This window comes from Stegostoma tigrinum, unplaced genomic scaffold (assembly GCF_030684315.1).
Source record: "Stegostoma tigrinum isolate sSteTig4 unplaced genomic scaffold, sSteTig4.hap1 scaffold_54, whole genome shotgun sequence".
Lineage (NCBI taxonomy): Eukaryota > Metazoa > Chordata > Chondrichthyes > Orectolobiformes > Stegostomatidae > Stegostoma > Stegostoma tigrinum.
This window is the reverse complement of record NW_026728472.1, coordinates 1641694-1665435: the sequence shown is the minus strand read 5'-3', so window position 1 is coordinate 1665435 and position 23742 is coordinate 1641694. Positions and strand designations below refer to the sequence as shown.

The 23742-nt window shown below is 43.3% G+C and overlaps 1 long non-coding RNA gene across 1 annotated transcript in view; it reads right to left on the bottom strand.

The window, feature by feature from the left end:
* Nucleotides 1-23742, bottom strand: part of LOC132208822 (uncharacterized) — a 77840-nt gene that overhangs the window by 33810 nt on the left and 20288 nt on the right. The window contains exon 2 of the long non-coding RNA XR_009444950.1: nt 17878-17951. This is a non-coding gene — a long non-coding RNA (uncharacterized LOC132208822). The remainder of the gene's footprint in view (nt 1-17877; nt 17952-23742) is intronic.

The window sequence follows — 23742 nt, the reverse complement described above, 5'->3', positions numbered from 1 at the left end:
ATTCTATTACAGGCACAACTGATGAATTAAACTGCGTTTATTTCAATGCAATGGGCCCGACAGGTAAAACGGATAAATTCAGGGCACGGACAGGGACATGGGACTGGGATATCAAAGGTATTACAGAAACGCAGCTGAGGGAGAGAAAGGATGAGCAGATCAATGTCCCAGGGTACAGACACTACAGAAAGGAGAGTAGCCGGAGGCAAGATAGGAGGGAAGAGGTATTTTAGAATGGGGAAAACATGACGGCAGTGTTAATAGATAATATTCCTGGGGTTCGCCCAGTGAAGCAATATTAGTGGAACTGAGAAATAAGAATGAGTACAATTGTACTACAGGACCCCACTTAAGTCGGTGAGCATATATGTTGGGAGATCTTAGCTATCTCTAAGAATAATAGGTGTGTAATCGTCGGGGATTCCAATTTTCCAAACATAGGCTGGTACTGCCATGGTGTTAAGCACTTTGATGGCAAGAATTTGTAAAGTATGTTAAGAAAATCTGCCATCATTACTAGGTCAGGCCTACATATGACTTCGGGCCCACAGGAACTTAGTTGACTCACAATTATCCTCTGAAGTGGAATGGCAAGCTGTTCAGTTCAAGGGCATCCAGGGGCGGGCAATAAATGTCAACCAGCCAGAGACACCCACATCTCATGAGTGAATAACTGGAACTGTTCCGGGACCAGTGTCCTGGTCAATCAAGGCAGTAGGTGTCTGGACAGGCCTGTAAACTGACAGAGAGGATGCTGGGACAGAGTTCAGGAGAAAGGGGATTTCTCAATCCAAACACAAAAGGTGAAGCATTGGGACAGCACGGCGATGTCGCTTAAGACAAGCAGAAAGAGACAGGAAGCAACAGAGTTTCACAAAAACTGTACATGAATAAACAAGTTTGTGACAGGAAATTTTGGTTAAGAAAGTACATTATAATGTTCCTTTTGGCCTTGACAAAGTATATGCAGTAAGATAGTGACATTCGAAGAGGAGCTCGGAGAGTGTGTTATTCAAAGAAACACCGACAAAAACATTGTGCAACAGACTAGGGACGGAGCTATCCCAGATCTACCGTTGTGGAATGAAACCGAGTGAATGAGTAATGTCACACCGAGAGATCCTCAGGGAAATTATGAAAAAGTAGAATTCAAAGACATTATGAAGTTTTGAAGTGATCACAAAAATTACAAACAACAGTCAGAAACAGAAATGAGGCCAATTACAGCAGTTTGAAGTGGCGGGGCGGTGGGGGGGGGGGGGGGGGGGAACTGACCAAGTTAAACAGGGTAAATAGACTGAAACGTATGGCCGTAAATGAACAGTGAAAAACGCTTGAAGGAACAGTGTAAAATAGTCAATAAAAGGATATTCCATTCAAACAGACACACCACCAGCAAGAAATTTCTGTGTATCTCACGCAGGGCATACGGTATAACATTCAATTAAGAAAGGCTTAAAAGACAACCTAACAATACCTAACAATTCTCAAGAGAAAGAATGTGCTTCAGAAATGACTGCGGACTACCAAACTATAGTAGTAGGTGTTAAACAGTTTGCAAGGGGTCTCCTTCGCTGGAGGAATGTGTTAGGAAGAGGTATCATTGTTGGGGTTCCATGAGGTGACAGGACCAGGGACTGTTGAAGGCAGTGAGAGCGTTACAGAGAGTGACAAGGCACTGAACGATATCACAAAGCCAATACAAATTGCTGCAGTGTTTGCAGAGGGCGCGGTGAGAAATATATCTTTTTATTTCTTCATTCATGGGACTTGGGCTTCACAGGATGGACCAGCATTCAGTGCCACTTGCTGCTTGCATTGAGCAATTGTTAAGAGACAGTTGTTTTGTTATGGGTCTAGAAACATATGTCAGCCAGGCCTGGTCAGATGCCACTCCCACAAGGGCATTCGTAAATGAGTGGAGGTTTTTTTAAAACAGATGATCAACAATGGACACACCATGTGTGATTATATTATTGAATTCTACCTCCACAATCTGCCACAGTGGGATTCAAACCCAGGTCGCCAGAACATTTATCTGTGTCTCTGAATTAACAGCCCATTGGTAATATCATGAGACTGTGGCCGATTCCATAAGGGAATTGGTTGAAGCGATATGGAGTGTTATTGAATATGGCGACGATTACAACAACAGAGCACGTTGTGTGATCCAAAACAGGCTTCAGAGATGGAATGTGTGAAAGGGGCGTGAGGTATACAGGGACCGGCAGGGCACGAGGTGATTAAACGGGTTTGATATTGTGAGATGTCAGAACAGCAGGATGTTCGAGCTTTTGGGTAGTTACAGATATTAGGAATGCTGTCGGGACTGGACAAAGACACAGTATTAAGGGACCCTTTTGTTGTCTGAGGAACAGATACCAACACACACGCAGAACTGAACGTTCTCTGATCACACAAAGGCCACACACACGAATAAACAGACTAAAGATCATCTCCATGTTCATGTCAATTGTGTGATACTATTACTCAAAACTCCACAAGATAAAAACGTGCTCTCCACAAAAGATTGACTATTTACGATTCATTTGATTAAAATTACATCATAGATAACTGGCCATTTGAAGTCCACAGTATAAGTAAAACTCCCCACAGATCATTGACAATTTGTAATTCACAACATATGAACCAGCAGTCCACACAGAATTACCTATTTGCCATTGAGGAAGGATGGGGAGGCTTTAAAGAGGAGGGGAAAAAAAGAGGTTAACCAGGATGTTACATGAATGAGAGAGTGTATTAGTTATTGGAACAGGGTGGGCAGAGGTGGATGGCTTCTGCTCGAGCGTCAGTGGTTGAGGGGGGAAACTTGTTGAAATATATAAAACTGCGAAGCACGGATAGAGTGAATAATCAGAATCATTCCATCAGGTGAAAATGTCAAATACAACGGGTCATAAGTTTAAACTGAGAGAGAAAGTTTAAAGCAGACATGAGAGTTTTTACACAGAAGTCAGTAATTGCCTGGAACATACTGCCAGGGGAGGTGTTCGAAGCAGAGACGAGAGCAATGTTTAAGAGGCAGTTAAACAGATACATCAATGGGCAGGGAAGAGAGGGATTTGGATCACATGCAGTCACATAGCATTAGTTTAGAATAGCATCATGGTCATCACAGACATGGTGGGCCGAAGGACCTATTCTGATTCAGTACTGTTTAATGCACTAACAGGCGAAATTAAAGCTCTAAAATTAATCAAAGAACTGCAAAATCTGAAGATCTGAAACAGAACAGAAATTGGTGCAAAAAGTATGTAGGTTAGCAGCATCTGCGTAGAGAATTGAGTTCTTCAGCAATGAAAGAGAAACGCAGTTGCACACATGCGCAGACAACTGCAGAGCAGGCTGTGTGATCCAAAACAGGCTTCAGAAATTGAAAAAGTGTCAACGGGGTATGAGGTTTACCAGAGACCAAAGGGGCAGGAGGTGATCAAACAGGTTTGGTATTGTGAGGAGATGTCAGAACAGGAGGATGTTAGAGCTTCTGGGCAGTTACAGACATGAGGAATGCTGTAGGGACTGGACGAAGACACAGTAACAAGGGGGTGTACTGTTATTTTAAGAAGAGGTGTCAACACAAACGCAGAATAGAACATTCACAAAGGACACAAAGACCACACACACACACACACACACACACACACACACACACACAGAGACACACACACACACACACACACACACAGACACACACACACACAGACACACACACACAGGCTCACACACACACACACACACACACAGACACACACACACACACACACACACACACACACACACACACAGAGACACACACACACACACACACAAACACACACACAGACACACACACACAGACACACACACACAGGCTCACACACACACACACACACAGACACACACACACACACACATACACACACACACATACACACACACACAGACACACACGCACACACACACGCACACACACACACACACAGAGATACACACACACAGACACACACAGAGACACACACACACACACAGAGACACACACACACACAGAGACACACACACACACACACACGAGTAATCACAATAAAGATCATCTCCACACTGATGTCAGTTGTGTGTAATATTACTACTCAAAACTGCACAGGATAAAAACCTACTCTCCACACAACATTGACTATTTACAACTCATTCGATGAAAATTAGATCATAAATAACTGATCATTTGAAGTCCACAGGATAAATACAAGATTCCAACAGATCATTGACAATTTGTAATTCACAACATATGAACCAGCAGTTCTCATAGAATTACCTGTTTGCATTGAAGGAAGGATGGGGAGGCTTTAAAGAGGAGGGAAAAAGAGGTTAACCAGGGCGTGACATGGGTGAGAGAGTGTATTAGCTACAAGAACAGCGTGGGCAGACTTGGATTGTATCTGCTCGTGCATCAGTGGCTGAGGGGGCAACTTGTTGAAATATATAAAAATGAGAGGAATGAATAGAATAAATAAACAAAGTCTCGTCCCTCAGGTGAAAAATGTCAAATTCAACTGTTCATTAGTTTAAAGCTGAGAGGGGAAAGTTTAAAGCAGACGTGAGAATTTTTACACAGAGGTTAGGTTGCTGCCTGGAACAAGCTGCCAGGGGAGGTGGTCGAAGCGGGGACAACAGCAATGTTTAAGAAGCCCTTAAACGGATTCAATGGGCAGGGAAGAGAGGGATTTGAATCACATGCAGTCAGAGAGCATTAATTTAGAATAACATCATGGTCATCGCAGAAATGATGGGCTGAAGGACCTGCTCTGGTTCATGACTGTTGTATGCCCTATGCCCTAACAGGTGAAATTAAAGCTTTAAAATTAAACAAAGAACTGCGAAATCTGAAGATCTGAAACAGAACAGAAATTGGTGCAAAGTACGTAGGTTGGCAGCGTCTGTGCAGCGAATTGAGCTCTTCAGAAATGAGAGAGACACAAAGATGCACACACGCACAGACATGTCTAGCCATTGAAAAAAACGAAGAATAAACTCAGTTCCCCGCAGAGAAATTAAAACCAGGTCTGCACACACAACTGACCACAGTCCACAAGGTCAACAGCAGCTTTCAGACAGAAATGCCCACAGGCCACAGTATAATTTCAAGCTCTACACACAGAACTGACCATAGGCAATGTACTGTGCAGGAGTAAATAAAGGGTGACTTGGTGATGGCATACCGGCCTCGGTGCAGTTACTTCACACGGATACACACAACAGCCGTGTACAACACAGGACTGGCCAACAGCAGCCCACAGGTTGGAAACAACTCCTCACACAGGACTGACCCTATGCAGTCTGCATACATACAAGAGACAGCAATCACAGTCTACAGGACTTGAAAACAAAGCTTGTTCCCCTCAGGAAACTTGACTGTCTGCTTGCCAAATATCTTTTTTTTGAAAAAATAGAAATCACTCCACACTTGACCAACTGCTGGCAGTCGACAGAATGAAAACAATCAGAACTGAACATGCAGAGACCTGGACATTCAGAATCCACAAGAAAATAAAGCACAGTTCCATGTATAGATCTGGCCATTCATCGTTCACAGACTAACATCAATCTGCCCAAACAAAAAACTGATATTTTGCAATGAAAAGAAATTTTAAAAACAACAACATCCCACAGAATGCATGCTGCCCATCTCCAGTGCCCAGGTCAGCAATGTCAAGAAATATTCTCTCCCTGCCTGGATGAATGTTGCTCCAGCAATACTCAAGAAGATAGACACCATCCAGCACAAAGCAGCCTCATGTTTGGAATGATATTTCCTCACTTCACTCATAACACAGCGTGACAGCAGTGTCTACAATCTACAAGGATCATCACAGCAGCATTTCATAAGGCCAAATGCTGGAAGGAGAACAACAGCAGGTGTATGACACGAGGAGCATTTCCAAGGGCTCCTCGAAGACATGCTTCTTCCTACCAGCACTGCGGCTGTCCACGCTCCCCAAGGATTGCAGTGGGTCAATCAAGGCAGCTCACAAATAAAAACAGAAGTTGCTGGAAAAGCTCAACATGTGTAAAGAGAAGCCAAAGCTAATATTGCTCAGAACCACCACCACCCTCTCCAGGCAATTAGAGATGGGAAGTAAATGATGGTCACATCACATGCATGAATATGCGACGAAACTCAGAGACAATTCATGTTCCCCTTCATCCTCTTTGTATTCTCTGCGCAGCTCACAATCCCATCTATGGCTTTGCCATCAACAAACATGGAAACATGAGATTTGGTCTGTGCATCTCATTCATCGAGAGAGAGATTGTGAATAGCTGGAGCCCAAGCATGAATCCTTCCTCAAATTCACAAGGTGCAGCCTGCAAACTCACACATCAACATTTTATTAACATGTGCTTTTCTGTCTGGTAAACAATTCTTAATGAATGCCAGCATGTCACCTCCAAGACCATCTGGTCCAAATATGTTTGTTCGCTTCTTCAATGGGAGCCTGTTAAAATGCATCTGAGAAATCAAATCAAGTTTCCTCCTACCGCCATTTTTTGGGGGACAGAGATAATAGCTCTAAGTTTGAATATCATTATGGAAAGCGATAAGGATAGTGCAGAAGTTAATTGTCTAAATTTGAGGAAAGCCACCTATCAGTACATTACTTCTATCACTCAGCATTAGCACTCTCATTAGACAGGAGCTGGCACATATAGACTGGGGAGGAACTGCTTGCAGTTGATTCTATTTGGAAAGTGAGACTATTATAAAGAGATACAATGAGAATCCAGGGTCACTGTATTCCATGGAGAGTGAATGACAAAGGCAGCATTCCAGTGAATACTGATGAAGTGATAGCATGAGTTTGATAAAGAAAATACAGCGCATTGAAAAAGGGTAAAGCCCTTCAAAATTATAGAATTTGCAAAACGAGGTCCTCAAAACTGAAGCGCAAACAATGGCGTGAAATATCTTTGGCAGGTACCGTTAAGGAAAAAGCCACACTGTTGTTTTTGTACGTCTGGTTAGAGGAAGAGAATTACCAAGTAGAGTCGAGCCTGTTCCAGACCAATGCAGAGAATCGTCATAGAGCCAGAGGAAGCAAGTGAGGTCTTAAATGAACACTTCTCATCTGTGCTCAGAAAGGAGAAACATATTGTAGCCGTGGATTTCAGTTGGGATGCTGATGAGATGTTAGTGGGATAATATCCCATTGATTTCCAGACTTCTATAAATTAACGTCCTTTATCTGCCTACACATAGGTATGCAGGCACTGCCCAAAAGCTTCCTGCCCAGCTAGGAATTTGGTGTAAGGCTTTGTCACTCCTTATTAGTATTAAACTGTCTCAAATAAGGTTAAGTGAGGAGCATTTGTAAAGGTGTGAGACTTCTGAAATATGTAAAATCTGTCTCTGACAAAGGGGCCAGGGCACTGACTTTGTTCCAGCCAGACACATCGGTAACTTGAAATTACAATCTGTCTCGTTAACAACTTGAAATCTCCTCCTGCCATTAGCAGCCACTTCACGAACAATCGATACTATATCCTGGTCTTTTATGTCCTTGATGTAATAATTGTTTTGTATCCTGTCTTTTTCTGTTGTAGTAATTGTTTCACGTATCATGTCATTGTGAGATGTGAAATTGTATTATGTATTATGTATAAAAAGCGGGGACTGTCCGCTGCTCGGGGAGAATTACTTACGAGACTCTGCACTCTGTGCTGGGTTGAGTTCAGTCGCTCGCCACAGCTTGTTCTTGCTTGGTAATAAAAGGATTTGTGTATTTCTAAACAGGCCAGTGTCTTGTTATTGCAGCAAGTCCGTGAAGGTCTCCAAAAACGAACCTGACACTGAGGATCTACAGTATGTTCAGATGAAAAGTTGGGGTGTTGTCCATCGTGAGGGAAATGGTCTGACTACAGTCTGATATTGATCAAGTGACAAACAGACCACAGTAACGGCAGATGAACTTTACTTCTGAGAAGTGTGAGGTAATACACTGTGGGAGGTATGGCAAGTGAAGGACATACGTAATGGGCGGTAGGTACACGCAGAGTACTGATAAACTTAGGGGCCTTGGTACAAAAGCCCATAGATCACTGAAGGTGTCAGCACAGATCGACGGGGGGCCCACCTGAACTGGGGGCGGGAATACACATGTCCTGGCAAGGTGAATTCTTTGAGGCATTGAAAGGATATAAACCAGTCGAGCAGGGCTGTGGGACCCTAAACAGCAGTGCGGCAATACAGAGGCTGGCACAGAAGTTCAAAACAATAATTTAAATAGACAGGGCAGGGAAGGATATGAGGGAAAATTGATGAATTAAATTGCATTTATATCAACACAATGGACTGGGCAGGTAAGGCAGATAAACTCAGGGCATGGATGGGGGCATGGGACTGGGATATCAAAGGTAATGCAGAAACACAGCTGAGGGAAAGAAAGGACTAGCAAGTCAATGCTGCAGGGGACAGATGCTACAGGAAGGACAGAAGAGGAGGCAAGGTAGGAGGAGATAGGTATATTTGAATTGGGAAAACATGACAACAGTGTTTACAGAGAATATTCCTGCGGTTTGCACATTGAAGCTACAAGTGCGGAACACAAAAAATAGAATGTGTGATCGCTTTGATGCAATTGTCCAACAGGACCCCAACAATCGGTGAGAAAATGAGGAGCAAATATGTTGAGAGATCTTAGATAACTGTAACAATAATAAGGGTGTAATGGGAGGGGATTATAATTTTCCAAACCTAGGCTGGCACTTCAATAGTGTGAAGTGCTTTGATGGGAGGAATTTGTTAAGTGTGTTCAAGAAAACTCTCAAACAATCCGCAGATGGACCGAGGAGATGGAACAAAACCTGACGTCCACATGCGAAACAAGGTCGGGCAAGGGACTGAGGTGTTATCAGGGCAACACATGTTTGAAAATAGCTCTGGAAAACGATTGGCCTGGTCCACAAGCTAAAATTATAAATTGGGGATAGACCAATTTTGATGGTATTTGACAGGAATTTTCAAAAGATGATTGGGCAGACTATTTGCAGGTAAAGGGGCATCTGGCAAGTTGGGAGCTTTTAAAAGCAAGATAAAGAAAGAGGTCAGGGCCAGCATGTTCTTGTTAGTGTGACGGACAACGCTGACAAAAACAGGAAACACTGGATGTCCTGTGATAGAGGCGCCCTGGTCAAGAAAGAGGGGACAAGGCTGGATCAATGCATCCCTTCAGGAATATGGGAGTGCAGGAATACACCTAATGAAGGAAATCCAGATGGCAAAAATGGGACGTGAAATAACAGTGTTGTACCAACCTGTTATCCTACTGAGGTCAATCTACCCTGCACAGGCTACATTTTACAATCCTCCATTTGCCAATCCAAGAGTCAGTTAAAAGTCTCTAAAATATCTGACTCCACGACCATTGCTGGCAGTGCATTCCACATGCCAAACACTCTGTGTGAAGAATATCCAATTCAAATTTGAACTTATAAAATGAATCACTTGGTGCTTTTTTGGTTTGAATTCCATCTGCGACTTCTTTGCCCAACTCTGCATCCTGTCATTGTCTCATTGCAACCTACAATGCTGCCCACAACTCCACCATCAGCAAACTTACTAACGCCCACCCTTCCACCTCCTCATCCAAGTCATTCATAAAGATCACAAAGAGCAGAGGTCCCAAAACAGGTAAGAAGAAGCGAGGTGTTTGAGATCTTAAACAAGATTTCACGTCAGTGCTTACTGTGGAGAAGGACTCATAAATTCAGGGAAATAAAGAGCGATGCCTTGAAAAGAGTCCACACGACAGAAGAGTGCTGTTGGAGGTCAAGAAAAGCTTGATGAAGTGTATCTGAGGACGTTTGGGAAATCAGGGATGAATTTGTTGTAACCTGGGCAGAGGAGGCTGTGGAGTCACCTTTTAGAGGTTTATGAATGCTTGAGCAACATATAAAAGGTGAAGAGACAAAGTCTTTGCTCCCAGACTAGGGGAGTCCAAAAGCATAAGCTTGAGGTGAGGGGAAAGTTTGAAAACAGATCTGAGGGGTAACGTTTACCACACAGAGAATGGTGCAAATATGGAACGAGATGCCACAGGAGGTGGTTGAGGTAAGTACAATTACAACAGTGAAAAGACATTGGGGCAGGTACACAGACAGGAAAGGTTTGTAAGGATGCAGGCCAAACGCAGGCAAATGTGACTTGTTCAGTTCGGGAAACCCGGTCAGCATGAACAAGTTGGGCCAAAGGGTCTCTTTCCGTGCTTCACAACTCGATGACTCCAGTTACTGGAGGAGGAGGCTCCCAAGATAAGGCATATTGCACAGACCGAAGCAATTTACACAGATAGGGATGGTGGTCAGGATTGGAATATGTTTCAAATTTATGGAGGGATTGCAGAGAGGAAAGGTGGTGACAGAAATAGGAGTTAGAATGATTGAAGACACTGGTCCACAAGACATGACACAGACACAGTCATGGAGGGAAAGCACAGAACAGGAAGATCAGAGACAGCATTACCGCCCTATCGTGGGAGATTTGCTTTCACTTCTGTTGTGCTGATCCTCACAAAGACAGCACAGGCCTGGATTGATAACCGTGAACTTCCTCTGTCGTCTTCGGAAGGTACAGTATCTCAAAGCTGAAAGTAGGCTTCCCATGACAACTAATGATTGAGTCTGACTCAGTAATTAGGGGGGAAATTCTGCCATCTTCACTTGGTCAGGCCTACATGTGACTTCAGACCCACAGCAACGTGGTTGACTCACAACTACACACTGAAATGGCACAGCAAGCCATTCAGTTCAAGGGTAGCTCGGGGTGGGTAATAAATGCTGGCCAGCCAGAGACACCCACATTTCATGAGTGAATAAATAATAACTGGAACCGTGCTGGGACCAGTGTCCTGGCCAATCATGTTATAATATTTATGAACAGGGCTTTAAACTGACAGAGAGAATGTAGGGACAGGGTTCAGGGGAAAGGAGATGTCCAAACCCAAACAGAAAGAGTGAATGGAACAGCATGGTGATGTGGCTGAAGACAAGCAGAAAGGGACAGGAAGCACAGAGTTTCACGAAAACTATGCATCAGTTTGTGACAGGACATTGTAGTATAAAGTGCATGATAATTTACTCCTTGGAATGGGCAAAGTACGTGCAATAAAACAGAGGCATTTGAAGAGGAGCTCAAAGGATATTTCTGTCAGTATTTCTTTGAATAACATGTTGTGCAACTGGCTGGGGATGTAACTGTCCCAGACTGACTGTTGTGTGATGAAGCTGCGTGAATGAGTCATGTCATACTGAGATCCGAAGGGAAATTATGAAAAAGTGGAATTCAAAAGGGATCATGAAGTTTTAATGTGAGCATACAAAAAACAAGCAACAATTAGACACAGAAACAAAACCAATTGTATGACATTGAGAGGAGAAATGACCAGTGTAAACAGGTAAACAGACTGAAATGTATGGCTGTAAATGAACAGTGGAAATCATTTGAAGGAACACTGTAAAATATCCAACAAAGAAGGGCATTCCATTGACAAAAGCTCTGCAAAAAATTCCTACCTGTGACTTACTCAGGGTGTAAAGGAATATATTGAATTGAAAGAACCATAGAAGACCACACAAAAAAACCATCAGAACAAATCAGAAGAAAGAGACTGCTTAACAAAAGAGGGCTCCCAAAGTATGGACGCAGGTATTAAAGGGATTTCCTAGCAGAGAAATGCGGTAGGAACAGGAAACATTATCGGGATTTATTGAGATGATAGGAACAGGGAAAGTTGAAGGTGCTGGAGGTGATGAGAGTGTTACGGAAAGTGGGAAGGGCCTGAACGATGTTACAAATCCAGGAGGAATTGCTGAGCTGGAGGTGTCTGGAGAGGTAGGGAGAGAAATATGCACTTTTATTTATTCATTCATGGCATGAGGATGTCACGAGCTTGTCGAGCAATCGTTGCCTATCACTAACTGCCACAGCACAGCTCAGAGTCAGCCAAATTGCTGTGGGTCTGAAATCGCATGTCGGCTAGAGCAGCTAAGAATGTCAGATGTCCTTCCCTCAAAGACACAGGTAAACCAGATAAGTTTTTCCTGATAATTAAGAATGCTTTTTTGGCAGCCTCATCAATGTCCTGTACAGCCACAGCATGACGTCCCATTCTCTTATTAACAATGCTCTAACCAACGAAAGCAAACTATGCCAAACATCACCTTCAAAACCCCGTCTAGTCTACCTGTGACGCCGCTTTCAGGGAACTATGGATCTGCACCCCTAAGTCTTTCTGTTTGACAACACCATCTCGGGCCTGAACGTAAGCTGTTTGTGTTCTGCTTTGGTTTGACTTTCCAAGATTCATAATTCACATTTATCCACCTTAACCTCCATCTGCTGTTCCTCATCCCATCAACCTGATAGGTCAAGGTCTCATTGAATTCTTAGATAATCTCCTTTATTATCCACTATGCCACCAATTTTACTGTCACCCACAAACTTACTAACCATGACTCCTGTACTCTCATTCACATCATCAATATAAATGACACACAACATAACCGAACCTGGCAGCACATGCATAGGCCTCCAGGAAGAACAACAAACCTCAGGCAGCACCCACTGTCAAGCCCATCTTGTACACAACTGGCAAGCTTTCTCAGGACGCCATGTGCTCTAACTTTTCTGAGAGCCATATACCAATCTGCCTTCATCTATCTCCTGGCTACCTTTGCAAAGCAAAATCAATCAACTTTCTGAGCCACGATTTTCCACACACGAAGCCGTGCTGACTAGCCTTAAATCACTCCTTGTCTTTCCAAATGCTTGAAGATCCAGTCACTCAGGATCTCCTCCAACAACGTACCCAACACTGATGTCAGTGTTAATGGGAACTGCAGATGCTGGAGAATTCAAGATAATAAAGTGTGAAGCTGGATGAACACAGGAGGCCTAGCAGCATCTCGGGAGCACAAAAGCTGACGTTTCAGGCCTAGATCCTTCATCAGAGAGGGGGATGGGGTGAGGGTTCTGGAATAAATAGGGAGACAGGGGGAGGCGGACCGAAGATGGAGAGAAAAGAAGATAGGTGGAGAGGAGAGTATAGCTGGGGAGGTAGGGAGGGGATAGGTCAGTCCAGGGAAGACGGACAGGTCTCGGAGGTGGGATGAGGTTAGTAGGTAGGAAATAGAGGTGCAGCTGGGCTGGGAGAAGGGATGGGTGAGAGGAAGAACAAGTTAGAGAGGCAGAGTCAGGCTGGGCTGGTTTTGAGATGCAGTGGGGGGAGGGGGTGAACTGGGCTGGTTTTCAGATGCGGTGGGGGAAGGGGAGATTTTGAAGCTGGTGAAGTCCACAGTGATACCATTGGGCTGCAGGGTTCCCAAGCGGAATATGAGTTGCTGTTCCTGCAACCTTCGGGTGGCATCATTGTGGCACTGCAAGAGGCCCATGATGGACATATCATCTAAAGAATGGGAGGGGGAGTGGAAATGGTTCGCGACTGGGAGGTGCAGTTGTTTATTGTGAACCGAGCAGAGGTGTTTGGCAAAGCGGTCCCCAAGCCTCCGCTTGGTTTCCCCAATGTAGCGGAAGCCACACCGGGTACAATGGATACAGTATACCACATTGGCAGATGTGCAGGTGAACCTCTGCTTAATATGGAAAGTCATCTTGGGGCCTGGAATAGCGGTGAGGGAGGAGGTGTAGGGGCAAGTGTAGCATTTCCTGCAGTTGCAGGGGAAGGTGCCAGGTGTGGTGGGGCCATCTCCAGCACATCCTTCACCTTCCTGGACCTCTCAGTCTCCACCTCAGGCAACCAGCTTGTAACTGATGTCCATTTCAAGCCCACCTACTCCCACAGCTTGTAACTGATGTCCATTTCAAGCCCACCCGAATATCAGTGTCACTGGTTTGTAGTATCCAATCTTTGCCTTGCAGCCTCTTGAGTGATGCAACAACATTAGCCACCCTCCAGTCTTCTGACATCTCACCGTGGCTGTTGACGACTATAAATATCTTGCTAGAGCACCTCACAATTTCTTACCTAGCCTTCCACAATGTCCTGGGATAGACCTGATCAAGGCCTCAGGATTTACCTGCCTTTGTGCATTTTTAGACTCCTGGCACCTCATGCTCTCAGTTGTGGATTCTTTTCTAGTGATCACTATTTCTTTCACCAAGCTCCTGAGGTGCTGTGTTTTTCTCCACAGTAAATACTGAAGAGAAATACTTGTTTATGATTGCATCCATCTCTAGTTGTCCCACATATAATGGCTTTGTTGATCTTTAAGAGGCCTTATTCACCCCCTAGATACTCTCCAGCCCCTGTTCAAACTCGTCATAGTGATTTTGAAAATTCAATTAACCATATGCCCCAATGTCAATCCCCTCCCTCACCTTATTTATTCTGCAATTGACAGCCACACCAAAAAAAGAATCGAACAGGATGATCAAAAAAATTCCCTTTCATCAACTCAGACATCTTCTGTTGTTTTGAAGGGTGCAATTATTGTTTATTGTCATATCCTTTGTAATACTTGCACTTCAGTAAGGCATTTGATAAGGTTCCCCATGGTCGGCTCATTCAGAAGGTCAGGCGGAATGGGATACAGGGGAACTTAGCTGCCTGGATACAGAATTGGCTGGCCAACAGAAGACAGCGAGTGGTAGTAGAAGGAAAATATTCTGCCTGGAAGTCAGTGGTGAGTGAGGTTCCACAGGGCTCTGTCCTTGGGCCTCTACTGTTTGTAATTTTTATTAATGACTTGGATGAGGGGATTGAAGGATGGGTCAGCAGGTTTGCAGACGACACAAAGGTTGGAGGTGTCGTTGACAGTATAGAGGGCTGTTGTAGGCTGCAGCGGGACATTGACAGGATGCAGAGGTGGGCTGAGAAGTGGCAGATGGAGTTCAACCTGGAGAAATGCGAGGTGATGCATTTTAGAAGGTCGAATTTGAAAGCTGAGTACAGGATTAACGATAGGATTCTTAGCAGTGTGGAGGAACAGAGGGATCTTGGTGTGCAGATACATAGATCCCTTAAAATGGCCACCCAAGTGGACAGGGTTGTTAAGAAAGCATATGGTTTTTTGGCTTTCATTAACATGGGGATTGAGTTAAAGAGTCATGAGATCTTGTTGCAGCTCTATAAAACTTTGGTTAGACCACACTTGGAATACTGCACCCAGTTCTGGTCGCCCTATTATAGGAAAGATGTGGATGCTTTGGAGAGGGTTCAGAGGAGGTTTACCAGGATGCTGCCTGGACTGGAGGGCTTATCTTCTGAAGAGAGGTTGACTGAGCTCGGTCTCTTTTCATTGGAGAAAAGGAGGAGGAGAGGGGACCTAATTGAGGTATACAAGATAATGAGAGGCATAGATAGAGTTGATAGCCAGAGACTATTTCCCAGGGCAGAAATGGCTAACACAAGGGGCCATAGTTTTTAGCTGGTTGGAGGAAAGTATAGAGGGGATGTCAGAGGCGGGTTCTTTACACAGAGAGTTGTGAGAGCATGGAATGCGTTGCCAGCAGCAGTTGTGGAAGCAAGGTCATTGGGGTCATTGAAGAGACTGCTGGACATGCATATGGTCACAGAAATTTGAGGGTGCATACATGAGGATCAATAGTCGGCACAACATTGTGGGCTGAAGGGCCTGTTCTGTGCTGTACTGTTCTATGTTCTATGTTCTAATACAGGCCAGCACATTTCTAACTTACTGTCAGGCTCATAGTGTTGGTTTCAGACTGACTGCACAAAGGTTTTCGGGAATCCATAAGTATCAATCTGAAAAAGGGAGCTTATACGTTCAGCAGGTAATAGAGAAGGCAAATCAAATTCTGACAATTATTAAAAAGGGAATGAAGTTTTAAAATGGAGAATCTTTGCTAAAATAAATAAGGTGAGTCAGACTACACCAAGAATATTATGAACAGCAGGGCTACCCTTTGGAAAGATATTCTTGCATTTGCGAAAGGCCAGTGAAGTTTCACTCAGTTGATTGGGGGAATGGAGGGATTTTCGAATGAGGACAAGTTAATTGGTCTGAGCTTGTCCCATTGTCATTTTGAAGAATGAGGGAGAAATAATGAAATATCTAAGATTCTTCGTGCTCTGGATGCAAATTTGCTCACTGAGCTGGAAGGTTCGTTTTCAGACGTTTTGTCACCATTCTAGGTAACATCATCAGTGATCCTCTGGTGAAGCGCTGGTGTTATGTCCTGCTTCCTATTTGTCTGTTTCAGTTTCCTTGGGTTGGTGATGTCATTTCCTGTGTTGGTGATGTCATTTCCTGTTCTTTTTCTCAGAGGATGGTAGATTGGCTCCAAATCTATGTGTTTGTTGGTGGAATTCCGGTTAGAATGCCATGCTTCTCGGAATTCTCGTGCATGTCTCTGTTTGGCTTGTCCAAGGATGGATGTGTTGTCCCAATCAAAGTGGTGTCCTTCCTCATCTGAATGTCAGGATACGAGTGATAGTGGTCGTGTCTTTTGTGGCGAGTTGATGTTCATGTATCCTGGTGGCTAGCTTTCTGCCTGTTTGTCCAATGTAGTGTTTGTCACAGTTCTTGCAAGGTATTTTGCAAATGACGTTCATTTTGCTTGTTGTCTGTATCGGGTTTTTTAAGTTCATTAGCTGCTGTTTTAGTGTGTTGGTGGTTTTGTGGGCTACCGTGATGTCAAGAGTTCCGAGTAGTCTGGCAGTCATTTCCAAAATGTCTTTGATGTAGAGGAGTGTGGTTATGGTTTCTGGGCACGTTTTGTCTGAACGCAAAAAAATTTCCCTGCTTCAACCCCTGCGCCACCTGCACCCACTGTGTAAATACGAACACACTCACTGGGGAATCTCTATACACACTGACTCATTACCCCACAAATCACTTACAATTATGAACACACTCGCAAAAGGCACGAAATCCTGACACCGTCCTTGGGCACACCTGAAAATTACAGTCAGTCACTGCAGACTCACTGTGGTCTCTCCGTGGATGTCTGTTACACGGACACACTGCCCCCAGACCCATGTTAACGTGGACACCATCTTAAGTAAATGATGACACACTGTCAGCAGCATTCTGTGAAATACGCCCTGAGAGTGTCCTGGCAAATACTAACAATTTCCTTCGGAGAAGCCATAAAAACTGAGACACTTCGTGGTGATTCCTTTTAAACTCGACCACATTACATTGGAACACTTTTTAAAAAAATACTGACACATGCACAAAGATCCCCTGTAAATACTGACAGTCCCACTGAACTCAAACATCATCAGAGTCACGCTGGACCGGTTGTAAATGCTGACAGACTTACCCGCAGACCCACTGTAGATACTGTTGTATTCCCTCTTGAACACCCAGTGATTATTGACACATTCCCCTGGATTCTCTGCAGATACTGATATACTGCCCACAGGTCCCTCAAAATTCTAACACATCGTGTGTGAATTCCCTGTCAACATTACTCACTCCCCAGGCCCTCCCATAAATAGTGAAACTCTCCCAGTCAGATTCCCAGAAATTGTTCGCACACTCCCGATGGATTTGTTGTAAATATTGATGCACTCTCCTGGGATTTCTGTAAAAGTCGGTCACGCTTCTTAGGAATGCCCTTTTAATATTGATGCCCTCCCCAGAAACACCCAGGAAATGCTGAAAATCCTCCCCGGGACATGCTGTAAATACTGATGCATCCCTTCTGGAACCCCTGTAAATATTAACACACTCATCCTGGATTCCCTGTGGATACTGCTTTTAGAGATACAGAGACACATATCTCAGAATTGGATTCTTCAGTCCAACCAGTCCATGCCGACCATAAACCCAAACTGAATTGGGGCCAAGCACAGGAAGGTGGGACATATCCCTCCAAATACTTCTTATTCATGCACTTACCCAATTGCCTTTTAAATGCTGTAACTGTACCCGCACCCAGTACTTCCTCCGGAAGTCCATCCCATACATGAATCCTATGTAAACAAAAACAAAATTCAATGCATTTATTATTAAAATCTTTCTCCTCTCACCTTCTGAGTATGCCCCAGCCTTGAAATCCCCACCCTCTTGAATTGAAATCTGCCATCCACCTTATCAATACCGCTCAGGATTTTTAAACCTCTGTCGTGTTACCCCTCAATCTGCTTTGCACGGGATCCATTAAAATGCTGTAACGATTCCCTGTAAATACTGACGCACTCCCCAGGGATACTGTATTAATATTGGCATTCTCCCTGAACACCCCCTGTAAATAGTGATACACGGCCAGGGAACCCCATGTAAATAATAACAAAGGCCCCCTGGACACACTGTATGTGTTGAAATGAATACCCCAGACAGACTGCCAATACTGTCACACTCCCCAAAGACACCTCAAATACCTTTCACACACTGCAGTGAGGACAAACTCCCCAGCAACTCCCTGGGGTACTGAAATAGTTCCGAGTGATCATTCTGTAAATAGCACTCCACACCAATCACTGGAAAAAGTCTATAGATACTGAATCATTAACCATAGGCTCACTGTGAATACTGACACACTCACTGGGAAACCTGCACAAGTACTGATTCATGCAGGACTCCGTGAAGAAATAAAAAATCGCCAATAGTAAACCATTTTGATGAACCTTGTGTTGCAGTCCAGGATTCTGCCCATCCAAAACTACTCAAAGAGACAGTTGGACTGAGTCTGTGAAAAATACACAACACAATAATTATGCCTGGGAACGGAGGTTGCTGTGTGGGGTTATTGAGATAACAAGGCGTAGGGCTGGATGAACACAGTAGGCCAAGCATCATCAGAGGAGCAGGAAAGCTGACGTTTCATGGTTTGACCGTTCTTCAGAAAATTATTTTTAGTCCTGGAATCCCATTTTGCCCCTCTTCTCTTGAAGGACATCTGACCGAAACCAACTGACCCTGATCGATGAGATAGTAGGAACCGATCCAAGACAACTTTTACACCTCAGGTTACTCAGCACAGTCAGTCTGGAGCTGAAAGAGATACTCGACATTCAAATCCATTCAAACACACTCTAACCATCGGAAAGCTAATTAACCTCAGGGGAGAACATCAAGAGCAGAGTGAAAACTGCAGATTGAAGATAATGGGACTCACAGTCAGTATAACTGCCAGCCCCGATCGTACGGGAGGAGGAATCTGAACAAAGTGCTTCCGAACACGGGTCTTTCTGAAACCAAAACACCAACAGCAAGAACCTGATCCAGACCATCCAAACCAGACACCGACAACATGATCAATCACTGACTTCACCGAAGGCACGTGTCCTCAGTCACAACGTGAGGTGAAAACCCGTTCACAAACCCAAAGGTGAAGAGAATCGGGAACTCACCAAAACACACCTTAGCGCATCAGCTGACTCACCCAAACGTAAAAACTCATACAGTCCAAATCCAGGCTCCAGGTGTGGTGATCCAGAATACCACTGGGACTTCAAAACCACATTCTGGGATGGGAGCATAAACCCCAAGATCCCAAACTCTAACATCGATAGCTGTACATTGGGACCCTATTGGGAGGAATTCAGGCAGACAGTGTAAATGAGATATAATGGGAACTGCAGATGCTGGAGAATTCCAAGATAATAAAATGTGAGGCTGGATGAACACAGCAGGACAAGCAGCATCGCAGGAGCACAAAAGCTGACGTTTCGGGACTAGACCCTTCATCAGAGAACAGTGTAAATGTTTGTTTTCTGTATGTCAGTAAATAATGTCTAATAGTGGTAATCTCTTTTCATAGTATATTGTGTTAACTTCATAGAATTTACTGAGGTACCCATTTCTCAAATTATAATTACCTCTATGCACCGAAATAAAGAGAGATTCCTTTGCCCTCAAATACCTGTCTAAAGTCTTCTCATTCGCATCCCCATAAGTAGGCCCAGTGTTCACAATCAAAGGTCTGGAAGGCGCTTAAAGATCAAAAAAGTAACCGCAAACCAGAATCCCATACTAATTCTCCAAAGGCACTCTGTAAATACTCTCACACTCAATGGGGACCCTTAATAAACACTGACACCTTCTCCTAGGCGACGCCCCCACCTCCCGTAAACGCTGACACCTTCCTCTAGGCACATTCTGACCCTCACCGGAAACACTGACAAATTTCCCCCTCAGAGTCCCCAGTAAACACTGACACATTTCCAAGGAGCTCCCTGTAAACACTCATATGGTTCCTCAGAAACATCTCTCAGGGCTGAAACATTCCAGCTCCCACTTCAAATGAAAACTACAGGCACATCTATCAATGATTAAAATGAACAATCCAAATAACAGTTCAATTCTGTATGTGAGAACTGTAACTACACTTCAAGCAGTCTCGACTTCCAGTGATTTTACCTGTTCCAACGATTCACTAACTGAATCTTGTGCTGGGACTGTTCTGAGAGAAAATGTGGATTGTCTCATATAGAGGAAATGTTTCTACATCGAGATTCTCTGACTCAGAATCATGAAGCTGGGGTGTGATGAAGACAGGACTGTGTGAGTACAGTATGCCACATCTTGACTGTGTTAGTCACAAAAATAAATCTCTTGGTTTGAACCCTGTTATGGTCAGTGAGGATCATTGTGATCTGATTCCTAGCATAGCAGAAAGTCTCCCTGTTCTTCAAAAAACAGTATTTTATGTTGACTATTGCAGTCTATCAGAACTCCCGCCCAGTCTCAGTGATGAGCAATAGACACCAATTTATCAACGAGATACAGAAAGTGTCCTTTCTACTTCAACAGCACAATCTCAGTGCCACTATCAAACAAATGGGGAGATCATTTCTCTGCAAAAGAATTTCAAAGACTGGGTCAGGTTTAAATCATTTAGCACCTACAGCCTGACTTGCAGTTTAACAACATTGTTTGTTCTGAAGAGGAGGCACATCAGGCGTGAAACTTGAACTCTGTTTCTCTCTCCACAGATGCTGCTAGATTGGCTAGGTTTCTGCAGCATTTTTTGTTTTGTTTCAATTTGCCAGCATCCACAGTTCATTTCAGTGACATCATTGTTGACTTCTTAGCACTCATCCAGTTTTTGCAACTTTTTTGATCCCCTTAGCACAGCAAACATTGCAAGCCATTTTCTGGAATATAGTAAGTGATTCAGTCCTTGAGGTGGAAATGATCACAGATTCACAGGCATTTGCGTGCAGACATTTCTGCTTATCTCAGTCACTCAGGCTGTTCTACCGCTGAGACTGATCCATTATTCTAGATTCCTATCAGCAAAGATAGCTGCCAACATTTATCCTGTCACTGTCTTTGGGAATAACATACAGTTCAAAGAGAACGCCTCTTTATTCCCTCGCAATGTCAGATATTTATATCTAGCCAACTTGTCGCACCTCAGTATAATCCGCAGTTCCCAGAATAAGTCTGCTGCCCCGTGTTACAAACACTCGTATGCTAATGTGTGCTTCCTTCAGTGAGGAAAACAAATCTGCACACATACGTGTACCTCTGGCTTCAGGGGGCTCCACAAAGTGCATTGATGGAAGTCACACTGCAATGAACACATCCTTTTCCCAGGTGTTCAAGTAACTTCATGCGTAATTTGTTGACAAAAGAAATCTTGTTCCAGGGAACATAATCCCATTAATGACAGGCTGTTGCACACAGCAACATGACCCTCTCACAAATACAAGCCATCGTCTTATGTTTTAAAATCAAAATATTAAGCAGAAAAAACGTCATGTTAAAAAAAAACTCACTCCTGGTCCCCTTAATAAAAGAATTTGCTGATACGATAATGCTAAAAAATGTATAATACGGTGATACGGGGGTACGTTACTGTGGCTAACTGGTGAGACTGGCTCATAACGGCTCTTAGACTGCACACAGTGAAGCAATAGATTTGTCAAATCATTGAGAAAAATAGCTCAGAAACAAAGGGTTGAATTCTCATAAAAGTGACAAACAAGATGTACCATCAGATTGACAGATAGAGATCGGAATTGTTCAGAAAATAACTTAGCAGGTACACTGATTGATGGTGCATGCTAGAAACCATTCTGAGTGAAATAACTTTAGCATCTACCACTTATTCACTAAGAAATGAATCTCTGCTTCACCTGAGAAAAGCAGGTTTACTGGCTGCCTGATTTGCAGACAAAGGAAACTTGATCCCAGGACTCTCAGAGAAATTACACTGTTAGTGGCAGTCCATCACACACAAGAAGAGCCTCTTGCATGGAGAATGGAACAGATTATAGTTAAACAGACAAGAATCCCAACATGAAAATCTGCCACTTATTCTGAGGTCATCTGCAAACCTACCTCCGATATGCACATCCAAATCATTTATGTAAATGACAAAAAGCAGCATCCTTTTGTCCCCGACTGTCCGTCCAAGGTTTAACTTTGATCCACATGTTGCCTGTTTGAACAACATGAACATGTGCCCAAACTACTCAGAATTTTAAACTGTCAGGTATAACTATGGATTCTTTCTTAATTCATTGATCATTTGGCTTCCATGTATATTTCAAGCTGCTTTGATCTGCGTATGTATAATTAGCACCTGGGGAAAAATATCTCTTGAGTATTCTGTTGAACAAACACATGTACAACGTGTATGTCCCTTGGTCCAATTATCTGACCAAAATGTAAATATTTTAGCCAATTACAGTAATTGTCTTTTAAGTAGCTGATTCGTAATCACAAATTATTTTTTAATTATTCCTAGTACAGAACACCTTGTAAACTAAATTGTTTTTCTCATCACAGCCAATATTAGATATCTAACAGTTTAGAGTGCAGTCATCCAACCGTATGTCCAATTATTGTATTGGTCGATTATAACAGTAAAACTAAAACTAAAATCTATTTTTTACTGACATCATTTCAGTGCTGTATTCTTGAATTATAATGAATAGCGAAATATTTTACAAGCATTAAACAAGCTTGAATTTTCAATACAAGAATCAATGCAAATGATCACATTGCTTATCTCATGAATTGCAGTTAGTACCTGATGATTCTTTTGCTGTGATCACATCAATAACACTTCAATAATCAGTCTACTTTTCAGCTTTACAGACAGAGAAATTCAAAGTTATTATTAAGTGAAGTTTAAAAAGTCAAACTTTGTTCTTCTATATTCTGATAATCACAGAATATGTTTCATTATTATCAAATTCATGAATCAGAGTAAATATGTTTCACTGTACAATTTAATAGGCACCATGAATATCCATTCATTGTCTCAAGACCCCTCTTTTATATTTCTCCTCCGACAATATTAAACCAGTCAATGATCAGCTGTGTCGAATCTAATCACGCAAGTATGTTTAATATTTAGTACACTTTAGGGAGACAGTAAACCCCAGAATAGCTCTTGGCAGTATAAAAAGTAATAAGAGGGAGCAGGGAATTGTGCTGAATTCAGTGGACAATTGATAGACCTAGTCCACACCTGGGAGGGGTTGGGCCACAAAACAGGACATCATGGTGGAAAAGTGGGGCACGAGGTGGGGGGGGCATAAGCCCAAGGCGGCCAAAATGGATTCTGAATGGATCGTATCTACGGATGATTAAAAAAAGAGGTCCAGAGGGGTGGTTGTTACAAATTGTACCGGATTTCAGAAAGAAACTGATCACGAAGATAATCAGGATGACCCAAACCCAAAGCAGAGAACCTGGTGGAATGGACAAAAAGAAAAATTGCAAATATGAGAAGGTGGCTGTAACTCTGACAGCCTCCATCAGAAATATGGCCAATGAGAAATGGGAACAAGCAAAGATGGCAGC